The sequence below is a fragment of the Numida meleagris genome, chromosome Z, assembly GCF_002078875.1.
Source record: "Numida meleagris isolate 19003 breed g44 Domestic line chromosome Z, NumMel1.0, whole genome shotgun sequence".
Taxonomy (NCBI): Eukaryota; Metazoa; Chordata; class Aves; order Galliformes; family Numididae; genus Numida; species Numida meleagris.
The window spans coordinates 12,332,433-12,353,539 of NC_034438.1; the positions used below are offsets into that span (position 1 = coordinate 12,332,433).

A 21,107-nucleotide genomic window follows, 5' to 3' on the forward strand; every position below is an offset into this window, starting at 1 on the left:
CTCAGCCCTAGAAGAAGGACACCAGTGTGAGATCTCACAATTGTTTTCCACAGTGCACAGTGTGCTTAGAAGTAAAGGCAAGCTGAGTAACTGTCCTGCTGCTGTCAGAACAGGGCTATGAGATGACTTTGCCCCACTGCAACCTCATATTTAACACACAAGTCCCAGATATTACATATACTTTTCCTCTGCATGCTCCTAAAAGATAGTACTAGGCACTACAGTGAAGGACTTCACTGTAGGTCTTCACAAAAATAATTATTTCCAAGTCATTTTCCATGCATAAAGGTTGGATCAATTAAGCAGAGGACAAAACTAGATTTATGCCACATGCAACTTTCAGCATTTGGGCTGTTTAGAGATGACATTAGCTGTTCCCTGTTTAACTCCATCCATCCCCTTAGCTGGCAGGATTGGAGCAGGTACAAGAGTCTGCAAATGTTTCTTCTTGTGCTGAGTGCAGGTGACAGGAGATATGCCTTTCATGTCTGTATCTCTACACTGGCCTTCTCATTAGCTCTCCTGTCAGACTGTGAACTGAAAGCTTGCAAAGAAAAATTGTGGAGGCTTGTGCTTGTGGCTGCAGAACTTTCTGCTGCTCTACACATAAAACTGTATGGAATATTAACAATGGTTCAGGTCTGCAAATACACTTTTTCATAAAGCTGGAATTCTAAATTTGGGTGGATGCTTAGCTAGGTAGCCAAAGAGCTACCGTGAAGGTGCAAAGTACAAGAGTTACTGTTTTGATTGCACAAAGCTGCGTTGTTCTTAGCTAAAAGGTTGGGAAGGCTGAACCATCTGTATTGGACTGAGATAGAGACAGACCTACACGCAATTGATAGAAGTATCCAAGAACACATGAATCCTGTGGAGAAAGGACAACTTGTGTCAAGGCTGCTGAGTACATAAATGTCGCAGAAGATAGACAACTTTTGGCAGCACAGCTCTTCTCTCTTAATTTTTTAAGTTTAAGAACAGCCATGATCATATCCTGTAGCCTTTCCAAGGTCCTTTTTATCTCTTGTGCTCACACATGCACGCACACAGATAAAGATGAGGGTTGACATTTGTGCAGGAGAGTTTTACTGCAGATAATAAATTCAATCATTTCTGGAAGGCTACACCATTCCTAATTTATCAGAAGACTCTCAGGTGAACTTCTACACTTTTTTCAACGCTACTCAACAGCTTAATAGATACAATACTTCTCTTTTTATTTTGGGATTAATAAATGCTTGTACTGCTGCTTAGCAGAGACAGAACTGTGGTTATTCATGTTCAAATTAATATTGTATTTGAGAAACAAGATGCTATCTATATATCTCCTGTGTGGCATCAGTTTGGATTTCAACTTGTAGAAAGTTGATCAGTTCTAATACTACTTTTCTTTAATATTACCAGGCTATCTGGCTAAGCACAATGTCAAAGCACAGTGAGACCATGGGAAAACTGCTTCTCTTTTAATGGCAATTTTGTACTAAAAGGAAGAAAACATAGTATTTCTTTCAATTTAGCATCTCAAATCTCAGGCAGTACAATCAACCTATTGTTGGTAAGATTTTGTCTAACAGCATGTTTTGTTTGGGCTTGAGTTTAAAATTGCAGTCAGAATCTGGCTTCCTTTTGCTTTTATGTACTTCAGTGAAATCCAAACGCAATCGCCTTTTTCCAGTGCGCTTCTTAAAATCCTTTTGATTCAAATTGTTGGAAGTACCTGATATGTTTGGTAACAGTTGAAAAGGGCAGAGATAAAGAGGATGAAAAAAGGTAATAAAGTGCTGTACAAGCTATAAATTTTCATTTAACAGAGAAACAGAATCTATGTAGCAAATGGTGTGAAGAAAGTTCTGAACTGCTCACGTCCTGTAGCAGGAACTCTGTGTCACTAATAAACAGAGCTGGAAATTCTTCTGGATAAGAGGGAACTGTCCAGTCTTGAGAGTTGATTTACATGACGGAAATGTAAAGTCATCCAATAACTTTGGTAGGTCTAGTGGAAAAGACCCGTACAGAACAGATTAACTATTCTGGAATACTGAAACTTCAAACAGAGAAATATGCATGTGAAACTTCACTATATAAACCCCGATAAAGAATTAGTGAAAGTCCATATGCAGCGCTCATCATGAAAAATTATGAGAAAACCACTTGCAAACCCTTGATTTTGTGAGAAACTGTGTTAATAATCAGAAGTATGCTTTATTAAAAGTTGGATACCTTTCGCAGATGCAAAGCAAACATTGCTAGAATTTACAAAATTTATACCAAGCCCATTTCATCATTAGCCATTATTTTTAAACAAGAGAAAATTAATCTCTGGATTAGAAGCTGAAAATAGAAATTTTTACCTGTCCTGTTTATGATCCATTATGACAAGATTTTCAAGTTTGAATATAATTTTACATTCTAAACTTTTCTTAGAATTTCCTTAGCACTGCTAGTTCAAAAAAAAACCAAAACAAACAAACAAACAAAACGCCTCAGATATTTTCCTCAGTGTATGCTGGCCACCTTAAAATGTATTTTATCCTCTCTCTTATCCATGGTTTAATTATTGCCCAACATTTACAGAACCACACTCCATTTTCACTGCTGTATGGTCAGATTTCCACCATTCTGTTAGATGCTGGGTTGATTTCATAGTAGCTTTCAATGCTTTTTATTACTGCAAGTTACCACAAAGAAATCATGCAGCCATGGGCAACCACAACAAAGATATCATGATCTTGTGATCTCTTTCTGTTAGTCAAAATGAGCCTAACCCAGTGCAACCACGAACACTTCAAAGTACATCTAAGCACCCACTACATACTCAGAAAGATATATCCAGTCTCTTACAATTACTTTTTCTCTCATGCATAACAAGTCTATGATCACTGCAAGGTAAAATTCACCAAGGCCAAACTAAAACAATGTGGTGTTATCAAATTAATATTCAAGTATTCCCATGTAGGGTGTATGTACCCTTCAGAATACTTGTTAGGGGAATAGAACTGGTGAGAAAGCAGGTGAGGTGGTAACTCACAAGCATGAGTAAGCAAAAGAAATTTTTTATGTATACTAAAGCTATGACTTGCAGTAGTGTAAAAAGGAATTTACATGAATTTGGGGGCAGTTGATTTCTTCTCTATGCCTGGTAGGAATAAGAAAACTATTATACATGTACAGTTATGAGCTGGTAGTTGGGAGATCATTCAGTGTCAGGATGCAGAAGCTGACAGTGAAGTGTTGGATCAGTAAGAATGCAAAAAGAATTCCCCTAGTTGTTCAGAAACTTATGAAAAAGAAAACAAAGGATAGAGGGATGTTGAGAGGAAATGAAATAATATTTTCCCCAAAATTATGTCATCAAGAAGTTAGACTTTGTGCTTCAATGATTCCAGTGGGTTCAACAGGTAATTTTGGGTTATAAGCCATGGTAGCAAGCCTCCAGCAAGAAGGTGTTCCTTATCTTAATCTTCATGCTGCCATTTAGTGTAGACTATGAAGAACAATTCCTAAGAGGAGATTCATAAGAGAATGAGCCTAGGCACACTTTCCAATCAGCAAAACCAAGATCACTCTGTGACACAACTCAGTAGAATAAACCAAGTTATATTGACCGTTTGTCCAGTTTTTAAATTAATCACCATTTCATCCAGAGGTTTTCCCAACCCTAGACCATTCACTGACAAATTTGGTTATACTCTTAACCTTCTCAGAAATCTACTATGCTTCCCACACTCTTTTTCTGGGATTGCACCACATAGTCACTCAAGTCTAGCCTTCAAAATTACCACCTAGAAATTATCATCGATAACACTCTCTAATGTCTTTATTGGCAGATATAAATTTTATGTATCCTTTCCACATAACTTTTCTCCAACTTAGACTTTTCTATCCATACAACTAGGTAATATCTTTCCAAAAAATCTTACTTCTTGACAATCAATAAAAATTCTCCTCTCCAGTCTTGCCCAGCATGTCATGCTCATATCTACACAGTATACCACTGCCAGCTTTTTGTCATTGTCCTTCATTTTAACTGGTTACCCTTCTTCCTTCACACCATGCCTTCCCTTCTCTATGACATCAAGCATCTTTTCTTTCAATGTCTTTCATGGACTACACCAAACAAAAGCCACCTTGCTGACCCTAGTCAGAGGACTGGGAGCCACAAGACACCATATCACACAGAGGGCAGAGCTGGGAAAGAGCATAGTTCTCACAAAGATGACAGTGACTCTCCAGAAGGCCCACAGTTCTGTCTGTGGTTTGGGGTTAACCTGTGTCCTAGCATTATCTCACAGTGCCAGCTCCAGAAACCCATGCTGGCTTACTTTCTCCCACAGAGGAATTCTCAGAATACTCAGTAGCCTGCTCCATCCTAGCTCTGGTGACTTGACATAAATCTACAAAGGTAGTTATGCTTGAATGGTTTGAGAAATGCATGTAGAGTGTTTGCTTTCACAGAGCACTTTTACAGTCAGGATCATCAGGTTGCTGAACCATCAATGTCTAGGGTTTCATATAACCTCACTATTGCTATACATGATATCTGTGATGTGTAACATTTTTTGTGCCTCCTTCACTGCATACAATCACAAGCTGTCTTTTACTTTACATTCCCACAGATGCTTGGAGTTTACAAGTACTTGTGCAGGACCAAGCACAGAGGAGACTGAAGGTTCAGGAGAGAGACTTCTCAATAATTACATCACTTACATATTTATATCTTTTTCATCTGGGTGCCTTGCTACTCAAACTACAGCGTACTTCGTAGTGGGGCTTTCTGCATGTCTCTAAGGTTTCACTGTACAAAGTGTAGATACTAGATCAGTAAAACTGCCTCAGAAAAGCTAAGGAGGTATTTGGTGTTTTCAAGTAGCGTCACCTTGGTTAGCAATTCTGTTTTTACCTAGTTCCTTTCAGTTGCTTTTTCCCTGCAGACCACTGTTACTTACCTTCTTTTCTGGTTTAAACCAGCCAGAAGCAGATGTGCAGAGGTTGAAAGCACTGCAAAAAAATGGTGTGGCTCTGGTAATATCAAGAGCAGGAATCCTAGCAGAATACCACTAAACTGGAGCTGAACAAGCTCCTTTCATTATCTCTTTTCTCTGTTCTCTTGTCAGGACAAGGAGATTAGTTTGGAACAAGTTACAAATATGAGTTGTGTGTCTTGATATGGTCTATGTGCTGTGATTCTTGGGATTTATGCAGAGTGAGCATTACACTTCTCACTCAAAAGCAGAGCCTGGCAGCAGAGAGCTAACACCAGTGAGTCTGCACATGAGGGTATAGGCCACTTCATACCAACATGCATGAAACTACATTATGCTATAGGAATAGATTGTGGTGAAGTGCTTCAATCTTCCACTGAAGGTTTTCACAGCTCTTGCACTCTCTTCTCTGTGATGTCCTCAGCCTTGTATTTACAGAACATTCTTAGTTTCCATAAGCCACTTCAGGCATAGAAATCTCAGTACAGAAATAAATTAATTAAAGAAGGAAATGGATCTTTTCTATTCTCCATTACTGCCTGGAAGCTAATAGCTTTATCCTGCCAGTGGCCAAAAGTCTCCTGTTAGGAAGTGAGTTCCCTCATTATTTAAATGTAATCTGAGTGCACTCAGTGACTCGCTAAGGCACTTGACACTTCATACAAACAGATGCTAAATGTTCAGTACATTAACCATCTGACTGTTACCCTCAACCTTTTTGATAATTTGAGTTATTTAAAATTCCACATACTGCTGCTCAAATATTGATAACTCCTCTCCTGACCTTTCTAATGAATATAAATAACTCATTAATCATCACTTATTTATCTTCTACAAATAACAATACATGAGACAGACACTTATCTTGAGCTTTTTATGTAAACACTGTTCTCTATCTGAGAAACTAGCAGTCTGCTACAACCTAATTTGGCAACAGAAAGTCATTCCATTTAACACTTACTAAGCAGCTTCACAAAACTGTTCAGGTAGTTCTTTTTAGTTCGAAGAAAAACAGCAGTTTTTCATTGCTATACTCAGCTTTCTTTTTTATGTTAAATGGAATAATGGCAATCTAATAATGCATTTTCAGATTTTTTTTCTTTTCTGTAAAGGAAAAGGCTGACTTTGCGGCATTCTTTATTGTTTGGTAAGTATTTGGAGACAGTGGTTTATTGGTATACAAAACATCTATAAGCACAGCCCTGTGGTGTTCAAGAGAATGAAATAAACTTTAATTTTCCCAAATTAGAAGCAGCCAAACTTTGCTTACCCTCAGCTGCACTTCTGCTTGTAAGCCACCAAACAAAACATGAGAGAAGTATTCAGGCTGTTTTGTCCAAAATCTTGGATGCTTCTATATGTGGACTTTTACTTACATGAGTATGAAAACATATGAATCAGGAAAGCCACAAAAAGCAATGAGGTTCTCCCACATTAATCAATGCATCAGTGTGTCAAATAATATATGAGGCTGTGGAAATTTACAGGAATTAGCTGCCCCTCCACCAGCTTAAAAATGGTAATGCCTTAACCTACTGCGCCACCTAGCCTCCGCTAGGGTCTACACCTAGAATTTGCAGAAACAGTGTACCAAGAAGCATAGTTAATATAGAGTACACCAAGAAGCATAGTTAATATAGAGTACACCAAGAAGCATAGTTAATACAGAGTACACACTGAAATACTACCCTCTAGAGTGACAGTCTTATGGTAAGAGAGTGATATTTTTCTAGCTTCTGTTTCTTGCCTTGAAAATCTTTACAGCTAAATCATAAAAGCTACCTGTGTACAGTAAGTCCTGGTCTGCAAGCTGCTACATAAATGTTGGTAGAGAAAAAAAAAACAAAACATCGTACTGCCCAGTGACAAAAGTATTCCAAAGGTGTGTCTTTCATCAGCAGAATAAGCCACCAGTCAGGAACACTTATTTTTCTCAGAAAACTGGAGAAAACAGAACTTTCCTCTAGTCAAAGTTGTGTGTACCTCCAACTTATTTAACGGGGCTGGAATAATGGTGGTTGAAATGGCCATAATCCCATGAAGCATGGACAATGCTTTTGAGCACAGCCACAAACAACTGCACTGACATATTCTCTGGTTTGTTTCTTCCAAAGTCTTCCTCCTCACTAGTTAATGGTTGATACAGACAAAAACAGTCATAGAGACCCCAAATCCCAGCACTCCACAGAGCATCTAATAGCTTGATTGACTGCTCAAGAGTAATTTTCCAATGTCTCCTGTTCCCCAAGATAGAATTACTCAGCCTTGCCTAGAAGCACTGCTAAACTCAGCACTGGGCTTATCACAGAGATTCTTTTATTTGGCATGGCAGATATAAGATGTTATACTGAACATCAGCCATCAAATCACTGATCCAAACCATTCAAATAAATCAAGTCAAATTTTTCTTTAAATAATACAGCCAACATTTTATACATTACATCATGCATTTACACAATATCATTGCCTACTTTGAATTTATGATGAATTTCTAATTGATTAATTGGAGTATTGATTCACTAAGTATATATTAAAATTTCAACCAGTAATAATACTAGATTCACTTCATGGTATATAACTTTAATATCTGAGAATCTCAACTTATTGAAAAAACAGTACCCTAAGCTAACTTACCTAAAAATTCTTCTTCACTCCATTTATTTTGTTTTTTAATCTAATCTAAGAATTTATATTTCAGAGGAGGAGGAAAGACATAACTCATTAATACTCAATGGTGGGCATTCGGATTTCTACTTCTGATACATCCACAACTGACATAATTTTTCATTTTTTCCATGAAATATCTTTTGCTTGCCATCCATAATTTCTCAACACCTTATAAAGAATGGATTCTAATCATTGCTGAGGTATTTTGAATTATACAGCATCTGAAAAAGCACATCTTCTCTTCTAGAGATTGGTTCTGATTTATATGAACTTTCAAATGAACAAGACTCTCCAGAAACAAGACTGCTGAATACAAGCAGCCAAATCCAAGACGTGGAACAAAATGAACTTTTTTTTTTTCATTTAAATCACTGAAGGGCCTACAAAGCTCATTTCCAAATCATTTCATTGACATATAAGTAGATTTAGTAAGGGTACCCATTGTAAAGATAGTGCTTGAAGATGCTACTCTCAGTTGTTTATACAATTGAAAAAGTCAGTTGAAATTTTCTTTGCCGGTTATCTGTTGTAGGCCTCTGAATGTTCTTTAAACTTCAGTCCAAATGACTTCTAAAAATTATTTTTAAAGGAAATCTGGAGACTGTACAGAGTTGCTTCAATACCCTCATGCTTGATACAGTGGAAATCCCCATACTTGCTATAAACAACTAGCTTGGAGACCTCAAAGAAATCTGACTATCGCAAGCCCACTTATGTTGCTATTTCACATTTATCAATTCAGTTTACAGTAGACATACTCTGAAACTGTGTGTGAGCCAGTTAATTCTCATATCGGCTAGAAAAGCATAATACTAATTTTGGAAAATGAAATACCTATGAAACCTTGCGTGCCAACCCTCACCCTGTGGAAAACAGCCCTTTGTCTTCTCGCTTGTGTAACTAGCTGGCAGAGGCACATGCCAATACTACATCATGTCCTGTCAGTGGCTTGCTTTGTCCCACAACACAGGAATAGCCTCAGGTTAATACCATGGCACGAAAGGGACTTTTGCAGAGAAGTAACCTTTGTCTTGTCTCTTGTTAGCTGCTGTCTCCAACTGGAGTGATGATTTTTGCATCTGCAAGTATTATTGTTTGCACGCTGATCCGACCCCATGGCATTCACTCTAAAATCTTTTATTTTTGCTCTGCAAATACTCAAACAGAGTACTAATTCTACTTCATTACTTATTTCTATGCCTTGACTGGATCTTCTCTGGTTACCTTGATTTCATCTGTGCTGTTAAAAACATACATCAGCTAGAGCTCCTTTGCTGGCACTAGCTTCAGTGGGAAATACCCATGATTTTTGTGTCAGATACTGAATTTTATTTCTGTTCTTACGTTAGGTGAAAAGCCCATTGAACAGTGAGAATCCACAAAGAACCTGTTTCTCCTCCTTCTGCATACAGCCAATTCCATTATACAGTCACTAAAAATGGTTTGCTGTATCTGGACATGACAGACAGTGCAGTATAGATGACCTGAATAAGTCCAGTGCAATGTAAGCATGAAGTAAAGCAAGCAGCCCTGTTAAAACTGCAGTGTTCTGATCACACACACAGAAATGCTAGGCCAGTTTTTACATTCTAGCAAGCTTTCTCACAGGAAAAAAACAACTACTTTGTTCAAGCACGCTAAGGGCTGTTTACTCTCCTATCCTGAAGTGTTCCATTATACTCTCAATATTTTATTAGTCCAACATTCCAAATATGGTATGAATTTTTAACCCGTGACTCACGTAAGAAAGTCTGTCCTTGATGTCTCTTCCTATAGTTTACCACAAGATGGTAGCAGAGAGTTTCTCCTAAAAAAAAAAAGCCAAACAAAAAACACAAAAATATCCTGTGTCCTAAAGAGCAGATGTTTCTAAGCTTAATCTATTCGAGATGATGCAGTAAACCATACAGCCACTTAAAGATGTTCTGAAGCAGAAGTAAATTCTCCCTCTGAAGTCCTACTTAGTTATCCATGAATGTGGAATTCTGAATTCAGTTGGTACATGTTCATTCAAATTCCTGGAGCACTTAAGACTTCATGCACACAGAATATAGTGTGAAGTGCATATAGCCTGCACAAACACTTCTGCTGTCAAAAACTAGGTGGAGGAATGCATAGGAGGTTCATTTCTCCAGGTGTGATTACTACATGTTGCACTTATTTGTCCATCACAGGAAGATGTTGAGGACACTCCATTTTAAAGTGTAAAAGCACACAGTCTTTTTCTAACAGATTACTGGCCGGAGCGCTCAGATTGAAACTGAAGAGGTGGATTCAATTCTCTCTTCAGTTCTGAAAGTTCAAACATATGCTTGGAACAACCCTGAAGAATGACAGAAGGAATAGATTTAGGGATGGTGTAGGTGGAAACTTGGAGTGACATATTAATTCTTAATAAATACCTTTCAAAATTAACATCAGTATTTTTATACAATTATTAGTTAATGGCAAATAAATGTTTGTTTTCTCTTCAGCAATTCTCTAATGTATGTAAGGTAATTGTGCTTTTCATCTTCAGAACAGACCTATACTCGTTACATAATAGCTGAGATTGCATCAAATTCTACGCACACAACACCTGCACCATCTCTTGTTAAGAACCACAATTATTACCTGATCAAAGAGGTATGCCTGGAGGGGAGACTGTTGATGGAACCACACAGGTTTGTTTATGTTACACTGCAATTCCATGCAAGCTCAGGCTCTGCCCTGTACAGTGACCTCCCACAGGCACAATGGAAATGTCTACAGAAAGCACAAAGCTTACTTGGTTAGGCTTCCCAAGGTGAACCAGGAAAACAAGTGAAGACAATTGCACCATTCATCCTACATTTCATGAGTCAGCTCAGGATGGCCGATAGGAACTGTAGCTTGACTCCAAGTTAAGACACCTATTGAGAAGCAAAGAACATTAGCTCAATCCAACACTAAAATCATTATATAGTTTCTGTGACTTTCCTCTGCAGCTGTGTGATAGCCAAAATTGCTTACAGAGGAAATCCATGACTGCAGCTGAAATCCTTCTGGCACTACAGAGTACTCCTGAAATTGTTCAGACAGTGCAATTCAGCTAAAAAATGCAGCATTGTCCTTTGCTCTGAAACAGCACCAAAACTTCTGCAATCACTGACACCAAATAAAAGTTGCTTCTAGCTGGAAATCAAATTTTGCATGAGGAAAACTGCTTATGGAAACTAATATTTATTTTGGTTTTGGAAGTTACCACTGTGTGGTCTGAGAGCAGTTAACAGTGGTTCAGTGTTAAGGAGCAATGCCTTGAGCTGCAAATAATCTGTCTTGGCTATTAGAAGTCAGTAATCTGTCTGACAAAACAGAAGAGGCCTATTGGATTTCCAGATGACATGAAGTTATGACTGATCACAAGCATACTAGAAAGCAGAATTAAAATTGGAAAGTATTTTGACAAAATAGAGAAATTGTGTATTAATAGGAAAAGGTGGTAGTTCTGAGCAGAAATGATCAACTAAACCATCAGTGAAAAAAAAGGGCTGGCAAGAAAACAGTTCTGCATAAAATGAACTGCTTACAGAATACCACAGGCAGATCTTGTCAATAACATTCCTTTTCTGAGGAAGAAGCAAGTAAACAGACAGGTAGTAACAAAAAGTGACATCTGTAAGTAAACACAGCGCTGATAAGGCTAGAAATGCCATATCCTTCATTCCTTCTTTTGGAACTGTACTTCAGGTATGATGAGAATAGCGGTGATCACAATCAATATTCTTTAAACTACTGAAAGTATTAAACTTATTTAGCCAAGAGTAGGCTGAGAGGATCCTGTTACTTATCTTCAACACTACAAAGGCTTCTGCAAAATAAAAGAGCCTAATTTGGTCTGTGAGATTTTAGACAGAAAGTGGTGAGTATAAAGAGCTAGTAATGATTTTTGGTTTACTCATTAGAGAACTTTCTACTGCTAAGGATAATTAATTCCTAGCTAAACTCTACCTTGGAAGGCAGTGAAGATTGTAGCAATATAAATTTTAAAGAAAAAGTTCGGAGAATTAGGTTGTAGATATGATCGCTTCTGCTTTCATGCTAAGGGTAGCCTCAAGGATTTCTTCACACTATTTTAAATATACATTTACAACTGAAAGACTTCAGGATTGTTCATATGTGTTACTGCTTTTCAGTGAGAGATTAAAAATCTGTAGCAAGTCTCAAGGAGATTAAATGTCCTGACTATTTTTCTACTTGGTATTAGAATCCTAACCAAATTCTTCTCTCTTGAAGCACGTTATTTTCTCTTTCTAGCCAAACATCATCATATGTTTACTTTTTTTTACCCCAGAATTCTGACCACATGAATTCCTACTGAGTGCAATCCTACGCTGCCTGAAGAGATAGGCAGATGATGTGGACTGTTCCTAGCACAAACACTTTTTATCAATCCCTGTCTGAAGAAACACACAAAAACAAAGATACACGCAGAAGGATTTCTTCATGCCCTTGGTTATTTATATGATGCACTTAATCTTTCAAACAGCATTGCTGTGTTTTTGCTAGTGTTATATGTTCTGTGGACTTGCTGTTTTGGTGTGTTGCCACTTAAGGTTTCTTATACAAGTTCAGTATAGGCTGATGTATTATCCTAAATGATGACAATTTCCAAATTTTCCTTCCTAAATAATAAGCTCAACACTTTTCACCTGAGCGTTCCTACTAATGAAACTTGCTTACATTAGTATATGCATAAAGCAAAACAAAACAAAACAAAACAAAAAAACACCAAAAAAACAACAGCAAAACAAACAAACAACAATAAAAAAGTAACTTAATTAAGAGAGCTAACAGAAGGCAGCCAACAGATACAGCAGTTTGCGCAGCATTTTCTTGGTTCTGTCCGTACATTTTCTAGATCTTAAGGAAACATCTGCTAGGTTTTTGGAGAACTTCTGGGAACTCCCTAGAACTTCAGGGCACCTATGTCTGCCAGGAAGAGATAGCTCCAGGACTCTGACTTCCAGAAAAGCCTAAGAACTTTGACGGAATTCTACTAGCTACTCCTGATGAAGGGATGTTTTAAGTTCTTATTTCTAGCTGACTGAGCAGAAAATACTTGACAGAGGCCTGTTCATGAACAGTTCACCTGATCTTCTCCAAGATCCTACAGATATAAGAACTTGAATCATCAGCAGTACTGAAGGAAGGGGAAGGCAACATGTGTGTGCACTGTGATGGGAAATGGAGATTCTCAGGACAGTAAAGTGTGAAAATTTTGCTTGGAGGTGATGCCTAAGGGCATGGGAGCTCAGATGGTACCTTCTCAATCCTGTCACAGAAGGGAAGAAGTGCCCTCAGTGAGTGAAGAATTCTGAGGGTCAACACATGCTCTCACAGCTGGTGTCTACTTGAAGGAATAAGATTTTATGACCATGGGACCCTTGCTGAGGACTGAGGACTACTGGGAGATGAGATCTGCCTAAGAGGGGCAAAAGCTTCTTTGCCAGCAGGCTGGTAATCTTGAGTACTTTAAGCTCGAATTGATGAGAGAGTGATGAATGACAATGAGGTGAGGGAAGTGGTGAACTGGTTGGCAGCCACCCCAAGCTTAAGCACACAAATGAGGAAGCTGAAAGGACAGCATTAAGGGAGAAGCTCTCATACTTTGGGAGGAAATTATCATGGCTGGGTGCCCACCTGAAGTGATACTACACTAATGAACAAGGCACTGAGAATGAACAGGAGGTATAAGAGAGCCCTGCATGCAGACGCAGGGCTATGGTAGTGCCTTTAATCACCAGTAAAGAAATTGTAATGCCATGTCCAGATCTGGGCAGCCCTGTTCAAGGGAGATGTTGAGAAACAGGAGAAGACAGACCACAAAGGTTGCCAGTGGCCTGTAGCACATGAACTACAAGCCTGCTTAATTTCCCAAAGAGAAGGCTAAGGGACCACTTAAAGGCAGCCCACAACTATTTAAAAAGCAGTTATAAAGTGGACAAGCAACTTATCCCGGTGATTGCAAATGCCTCAAGATAGCAAGAAGCAAGTCACAAATTCTGGTCTGGGATGTTTAGGTTGGATATTAGGAAAAAATTTTCAAGGGGATGGAAGTATCATGTCAGGTCACTAAGAAAGGTTTTGAAATTGCCTTTCTTGGAGGCTCTGAAGACTTATCAGACAGGTGAAGTCCTGTTTGAATGGGAGGGTCATGGCTCTTCTTGGTCAGTTTTTCGGGTACTTTTAGCCAGGTGCAGACACTTTATAAAAAGAATATACATAATCCAAAATAAAGCATTTAGTTATTGGCTAACACACACAAAAATGTTAACCAGTGTTTAATGAGCAATTTGACTAAGCATTAGTATACTTGACACTTTTGTTAATGTAGTAAAGAAGCCCTTACAGGGCAGGCAGGCATGAATGAGAAGGGGAAGGATCATTTCCAGTGGCTCAATGGAAAGGATTCTCAGCACTGCAGTATGGCCACCTTCTACCAGCTTCTCAACAGACATACTGATTCACAGCTAATTCCTAGGTAGACTGACTAGCTTGACTAGCCTTCCCCAGGTGATTTTTCCTGTCAGGATTTTATACCTTTTTATGCTAGTACTTTCCTCCCCAAATCCTTCAACTACCATTGATCTCATGTCAACAGCCCTTCCTCTGCCTGAACTTCTAACATTCTTATCTTTCTACAGATGTTCTCACAACTCAGTCATACAAGTCTGGGTTAAACTTATGCTGCTGTGCCATTACAGGTCAGGGACTTGGACACATGTACACAGGCAATTGAGCATCTGGGATGGTAGCTGATGGAATTCAGTGTTCCACTTCCAGAGAAAAAGGCTCAGGTTGGATCAGATGTCTTTTTCTAGGCCTTCCCAAACTGTATTTCTATGATCTTTGGCATCAAATTTGGAACTTCAAGATTTGTAGAAACTACAATACTTGACATCACAGTTCATTTAGTTCACTTGTGGATTTACCTTTCTGCTTTTTTTTTCTAGTTCCATTTTCTTGCCTCAAATATGAAAAATCTGATAACTTATCTTTTTAAATACCTTATAAATATTATTACATGTCTTTTAGGGTTTTAGGTGACAATTTTAGGAATCCTTTTCCTAGACAGCACTAAGAAGCCAGTTCAGAAGTATGGTACATTCAAAGGATAAACAACTACACTGCTAATTCTAGAACACTTGGATTATGTGTATAAGTATGGAAAAGTAGCATCAGAGATTATTGCTGCTACCCAAATTCTATTTGAGTCAAGAGGCTGAAAATTTATAAGCCACAGCAGACATGAAATGATGCAGAAGTTGTTCAGTCCATCAGAAGATTTTTAACAGGTATCTCCAGCAAAAGTCTAAGAGGAAACACTTCCAAACACAGACAAGGGGGTCTGAAAGCAGGAAATGATTTAACATTATCTTTAAAATAGCAAGTGCAAAAACATTTTAGCCCTTTCATTAAAAGGCCAAAAGGAGTTCAATTACATCCAACCAAAATTTTAAAATCCCTAGAACTAAGCTGTCTTAATTTATTCTCTTTCATTATGTGATATGCCATTTTTTCCCACTAGATTGTTTAACAGATGAACATCCCATATAATATTTATTGCACATTATTCAAATCCTACTCTCCCATATAAAATTGATAAATTTCCAGTAAAACCTTCTAATTATACTATCTAAACACGTTAGAAAACAGAACTAGCAGTGAGTTGCTAGTGATAAAGAGAGAAGGAACATGCCAAAAGATTGGCATCTCATTTTCAGACACCTGTGACTAGATTTTTCAGCAAAACTACATGGTTATGTGACCTTTCATGTACTCACTCCTCTGCATTCTAAGAGAGCAGTAAATGCATATATATAGTACAAGTTCCTCCAAATAGGTAAGCAGGCAATGCAAGATGAGTAACCATTGACCATCTAGGAAATATTCAGTTTGCATGACTCAACATGCACAGGAACTCCGTGGAAGACACGGATGCAATTCTCTGGAATACTGTTGAGTGTTAACTCAATTGTACTGACTTCTCATTAGAGATCATTTGCTTGGCCACATCATGAGAAAGTGGAAAACCTAACTAAAGCAGCAGGGTGCTGCTCAGCAAGGAGAAGCACAAGAGGGGGAGGGAACACCTGGCAAACTGCAGCTCCAAAGCATCAGGGTGCTAAAGGGGAGCAGAGGCAAACTGTGTGTAAGTTGACAACACTGTGCTGTTACAAAAAAAGATAAACTATGCATTAGGAGGTGTAAAATAAAATAGGCTGTGAGCCAGGACACCTCCCAGTCCACACCCTGTAGGAAAAGCTTCACAAAATGGGGACAACTGAAAAAAGTAAGGAAAATTGTGTAGGGGTAGGTGAAGTTTAGCATACAACAGCAGCTTGGAAAAAGAAAACTAGAGACAGACGACTTCTTTTACCTAAAAGTGCTACAAACTGAGGAAAACCTCACCGTGAACACTCCAAAAAGGTGAAGTAATAAGACCGAAGCAATGAGCCAGTAAACCTCGGAGCTCCCTTCTCTGAACCCTCGGCTGTCCAGGCACAGCTGAAGGGCCGGGAAACGGACGTGGGGAACTCCTCGTCTCCTTTCATTACCACACTGAGAGGGCAGCGTTTGGCCTTGCGAACCAAACTTCTTGGTTCCGAGTTCCGTCGGACGGCCGCACCAGCCGGGCAGTGACAAGCAGGGAGCACCGGCACCCCGGCGCCGAGGGAGCGGGGAGAGGCGATAACCCTCCCCCGGGAACGAGGCCAAGAAAGCCGGCCACACTTCCCGAAGCAGGGAGGAAATACCTCAGGCTCTCCTCACCCGTTCTCCGCGGGCTGCGGGAAGCACCGCCCCGCCGGGAAAAGGAGGGGCTGCCCGGGCCGTCCGGCGCCGACACCCCAGCCCGCACCGAGCGGGGAGGCCGGCGCGGTGAGGTTGCCGGGGGGGACGTGCCTCCCCCGGTTCCTGAGGGAGCTGCCGGGCTGCAGGTGAGTCGGACCGTGCCCCGATTACTCGTCTCTCTCCCCGCGCCTTCGCTGAAGGGAGCTCCCGTCCCCTGTTGGGAAGCGCTCGGCGGCGTTCTTTTACTCCCGGTTGTGGCCCGCTGGCACCCCCTCTGGCTGCACCCCGCTTTTCCACCCTCCCGCTTCGTCTGCCCGAACTCGCCGACACGGCAGCTCAGCGCCGGCCGTGCCTCCAGCCCACCCCGCTGTCTGACGGCGGGCAGCGGCTGAGCCGGGCGGGGCTGCGCGCCTCGTCCCGCGGCGCTCCCGCCGCCCCTCAGGCTGAGGCGCCGAGGAAGCGGTGGCCCTGCAGCCTGCATGGGGACTCAGGGTGCTGCCCCGTGTGGGTCCTGTGTTCTGTGGAGTGTGAGTGTATATATAGTGTGACTTTCATCTCTCTTTTTACCTAAATGTTTCGTGCCTGAGCTAGTGCCCGCAGAGTAACCCGGACCCTGACGTTGTCCCCGCAGGCTGAGGAGCGCGGTGCGGCTGTTGGTGGTGTGCCACCTGCTCGCAGAGTTTGCGTGCTGATGCGCACCGGCAGTCCAACTTGCTCATTTGCTGAGCACTTCACATCTTTTAGACCCCATTTTTTCGCAGTTTGATTGCTTTTTTTTGTTTTGTTTTGTTTCGATTCCAACCCCCGTGGGACCAAAAAATGCAGTGTTTTCCTGTTTTGGAAAAGCACTTTAGAAAATCAACATCAAAGAGCTCTCTCTCTATTTAAACAGACGAACAACGAACAGCAAACCGGGAGACAAAGCTATCCCTGAATTATCAAGTAATTGCACGTGGATCAGAACTTAATTATGAAAAATCCTTTCTTCCACATGCAGCTTTTTAAAATTGCTTTTTATCCTTTAGACTGCAAGGATTTATTAGCAGCTTTCAATGTCTTGTACACCGCTGTAATTTCTGTAAATTAGCTAAGTAGATGGGAACGATCTTTAATATTGCTTGGGGGAAGAGAGGATGAGCACAAGGACTAAATGCAGTGCTCGTCTCCTTTTCAATTCAATCTATCACCTGTTCTCTATTGATTTTTTTTTTAATTGAGAATTGTTGCAAATATGGTTTTGTACGAACAGTGTGATGTTTATGCTGAAGATAGCTGTTTAATTTGCAAGATGCTTTGACAGCTGCTTCTTTACCATAACTTGCTAAGTGTCGGATGGTTTGACAGTTCTCCCTTCTTCAAGGGCAAGTAAGGTACCCAGCTGGGTGACAGCTCTGCACCGCTTGTTTGCAAAGGAAGATGAATTATTGGGATCTGCAGGAGTTAGAAGAGCAGCAAAACGCTTCAGTCCAGGGTTTTTGTAGAAATCATTGGCTTAGCGCATTCTAGCTCATTTTGGCATGTACCTAGTTATTAGGCAATGTGTAGTGTTGCGTGGTAAGAAGTTGAATCGTGGTTCCTGCCTCGGTCTGTTTGTCTGTGAAATATAGGGAATAAGAATGTATGATGTAAAACATCATATAAATCCATTGGATTGTTATTACTGCATTTACCTCATTGGTAAGAAGTCCTCTTCTACATCTGATTTATGAAAATTTTCTGACTGATAATACCTACAGTTTGGTGTCCCCATATAATACTGTCCTTCAGATGAATAAAATTTTCTAGATCATAGAAAAGCATTCCTTTTCCCAGCCTGTATACTGGCTTTGGATCATTTGAGGGTGTGAGTTACAGCTGGCACCTGTTTTAAGTAAGCAAAGGGTGCTGAGAAAGTATTGTATGAAGGATGATTTGGAATATACAACTTGCAGAAGACTGATACAAGACAGATCAATTCTGTCATGACCTAATGCTAAATATTCATAGCAGACACTGCAGCAGCATGTGCGCCATATAGACCCAGCTTCCACCTACTGGCTACTGAATACTGCGAGCCTCATCCTGAAAGAAGTTTCAGTTTAATTTTTGTGCCCTTAAGAGAGTTTTGACAAAATGTTTATCTTGGGCATACTTTTCAGATGAATAACAGGAATTTCTTTTTCCTCTATTCCGTGGAATCACAAAAGCATTGGCCAGAAAAGGACTTACGGCAATCGTCTACGTCTTCTGAAGAAGAAGCAGTTTACTTGAAGATGTTTATTTAGACTATTTGAAAATTACCTGCAGAAAGAGAATTTATCTCTTCCCAAGGTAATGTGTTTCACTTTTAATTTGTGTCCCTTGGAATGCCACACATTCTATGGAACACCATCTCTCCTTACTGTATTAAAGCAAAACTGAAAAACAAACAACCCACTAACAGCAATATTAAGTGTGTATTTGGGGGAATGGGCTGGATTCCACCTTACTTTTTGGCTTGCATCTGTAATATAAATTGAGTGATGTATTGCTAAATGTCTTTTGTAATTCAGATGTATCTGTTCATCTGTGCTTTTTTTTTTTTTTCCCCCTCATCCAGACATCTGGTTGACCTGGTGCTTCCTAGCTGAAAGCGTTCAAATGATTGTCTTCACACAGCCCTCACTTTGAGTGTTTGGAGGCAAAACCTATCTGGACCATTAGGCTTAAGGAGAGAGATTGGCTCTGATGGGTCGATATCTGGTGGACATTTAGAATGGTACTTCTTGGGGGTAGATATTTGAGCCAGTGCTGCTTAACACCTGCATAAACTCTCTGGGCAAGGGAATGAAATACATCTTTAAATTGTGTGCAGATTACACCAAATTGATGGAAGCAATTGATACTGTAGCAGGCAAGGATACAATTCTTTGGGACTCAACAACCTGGAAGAAATTGGCTGACAAATCTTGGGAAGTTTAGAAAAGATAAATGTAAACTCCTTTTGGATGGGATAGGAGGGAACAGGACACCTGAGGAGCTGAGAAGTCACACTGCCAAATAGTCAGCAGTGTATTTTGTGGCAAGGATGGCTAACTACCTATGGGGCTATCTTAGCAAGACCATATCCAGAAGGTTGAAGAGAGTAACCATTTCCTTTTATTTGGCACTTGTGAGATCTACGTTACTGTGTCCAGTTTTGAGCTCCCAGTACTAAGATGAACAGACTAGGCTGAATCCAGAAGAAAGACACCGGGAGGGTTTTGAGATTGGGGCACATGTAGAAAGAGTATCTGAAACAGATGCATGTTTAGCCTTGAGAAGAGAAAGCTAGAGGCAGCTCTAACTACCATCTTGCCTAACTAATGGGTAGTTACTGAGAAGACAAAGCTAAGCCTTCTGCAAAGTGAGGAGAGAAAACTAATGCAAATTGTAGCAAGGAAAATTCAGCTTGAATATACACAGAGGGTAGCTAAGAATGAGAACAAGTTGTCCAGGGAAGCTGTGGCATCTCCATCTTTTGAGTTCTTCAAAACTCATTTGGACAAATGATTCTGTGATTCTAGAGAAAAGCTATTGCATTTTTTTTTTTTTAATTGCGGAAGTGTTCAAATTGCATGTCTGCTGTTTGTATTCAAAGTCACTGTCATGAGAGCCTCTCATTCGTAACCTTTAATTTTTGCACACAAAATTCACAGGCCTTCCAGGCTGAGGAATGGTAATGAAACATGATCTCTCTGGCTTTAAAAAATGCTCACAGTGATTGACTCTCAGGTGAAGAACAAGTGTGATATTTCTCAAAGAGCATCACTTCATATCTTTCCAGATTGACAGATAAACAACCAAACTATTCAGCAAAACAACTGTTGTGATATTGCCACTTTTCTTGTGGTGTTTGTTACTAACTTAATAGTTATTGGAGGTAGTGCTTTGCTCATTTCAGGTGATGAATTTAGGTACCTGAAAACATTCTCTGAAGCCCTGACTTTGCTTCTTCAGTTGTTCCAATTGCTTTTATTTTTGGCAAGGATGTTGTTAATCTAATATTGTCATGCATTGCTTTTTTAAAAAAAAAAAATGATATTAATTACATGTTTTCTGACTGTCTTTTAATCTTTTGAACTTAGACACATTCTAATTGATTGTTTTATAAAAGTACTTAATTACTGATATTGCAAATAATGCTTGACCTTGGTATTAATTACTATTTGTGGTTAAATTGTTAGGCGTGGCCAGATGTTTTTGCATAAAGATTATTTAGGTCAAAATAATGCTTCTACATTAAGGAATTTTTTTTTAAATAACATTTCATTTATTTGAATATATTTCAAATTTTCTTTTGTTAGAGAATTTCAAATTTTTCCCATGATAACTGGTTTAACAGCTACACTTTACCACAATTTATTGTACAGTATTAAATGAGACTACTAACATATTGTGAAAGCATTGTAACTTTCAAAAATATGTTTATAGTTTATAATACACTGCCCGTTAGCAGTATACAGTAGTTGCATGATGCAGCAGTAAAAATGAGATAGAACATATCATTAGAGAACTGACAGTGTAAATGGCTGGGGAGAGGTAGTTAAATTAGACAGAGATTTCTGCACAGTACCTGAGAGTACCTCTGTAAAGCAAAAAAGATTTTGGATTTGTTTTCCAGATAAGAAGTAGTTTAAGCAAATA

The 21,107-nt window shown here is 39.5% G+C and overlaps 1 protein-coding gene and 1 long non-coding RNA gene across 6 annotated transcripts in view; one reads left to right on the forward strand and one right to left on the reverse strand.

Moving 5' to 3' along the window:
• The window catches only part of LOC110389907, a 39,952-nt gene extending 23,670 nt beyond the window's left edge, over positions 1–16,282 (reverse strand). The window contains exons 1-3 of one of the 2 annotated variants that reach the window (XR_002433438.1): positions 16,083–16,282; positions 10,417–10,540; positions 9,391–9,456 (exon numbers count right to left, since the gene is read on the reverse strand). This is a non-coding gene — a long non-coding RNA (uncharacterized LOC110389907). The other variant, XR_002433439.1, reaches the window with a different exon arrangement.
• The window catches only part of LOC110389905 (oncostatin-M-specific receptor subunit beta-like), a 33,530-nt gene continuing 28,895 nt past the window's right edge, over positions 16,473–21,107 (forward strand). For 2 of the 4 annotated variants that reach the window (XM_021380970.1, XM_021380973.1), the window contains exons 1-2: positions 16,473–16,609; positions 18,650–18,773. The gene's annotated coding sequence lies outside the window, so the exon portion shown is untranslated. Of the gene's footprint in view, positions 16,610–18,601; positions 18,774–19,041; positions 19,201–21,107 lie in introns of all 4 variants that reach the window. The other 2 variants (XM_021380972.1, XM_021380971.1) reach the window with 2 other exon arrangements.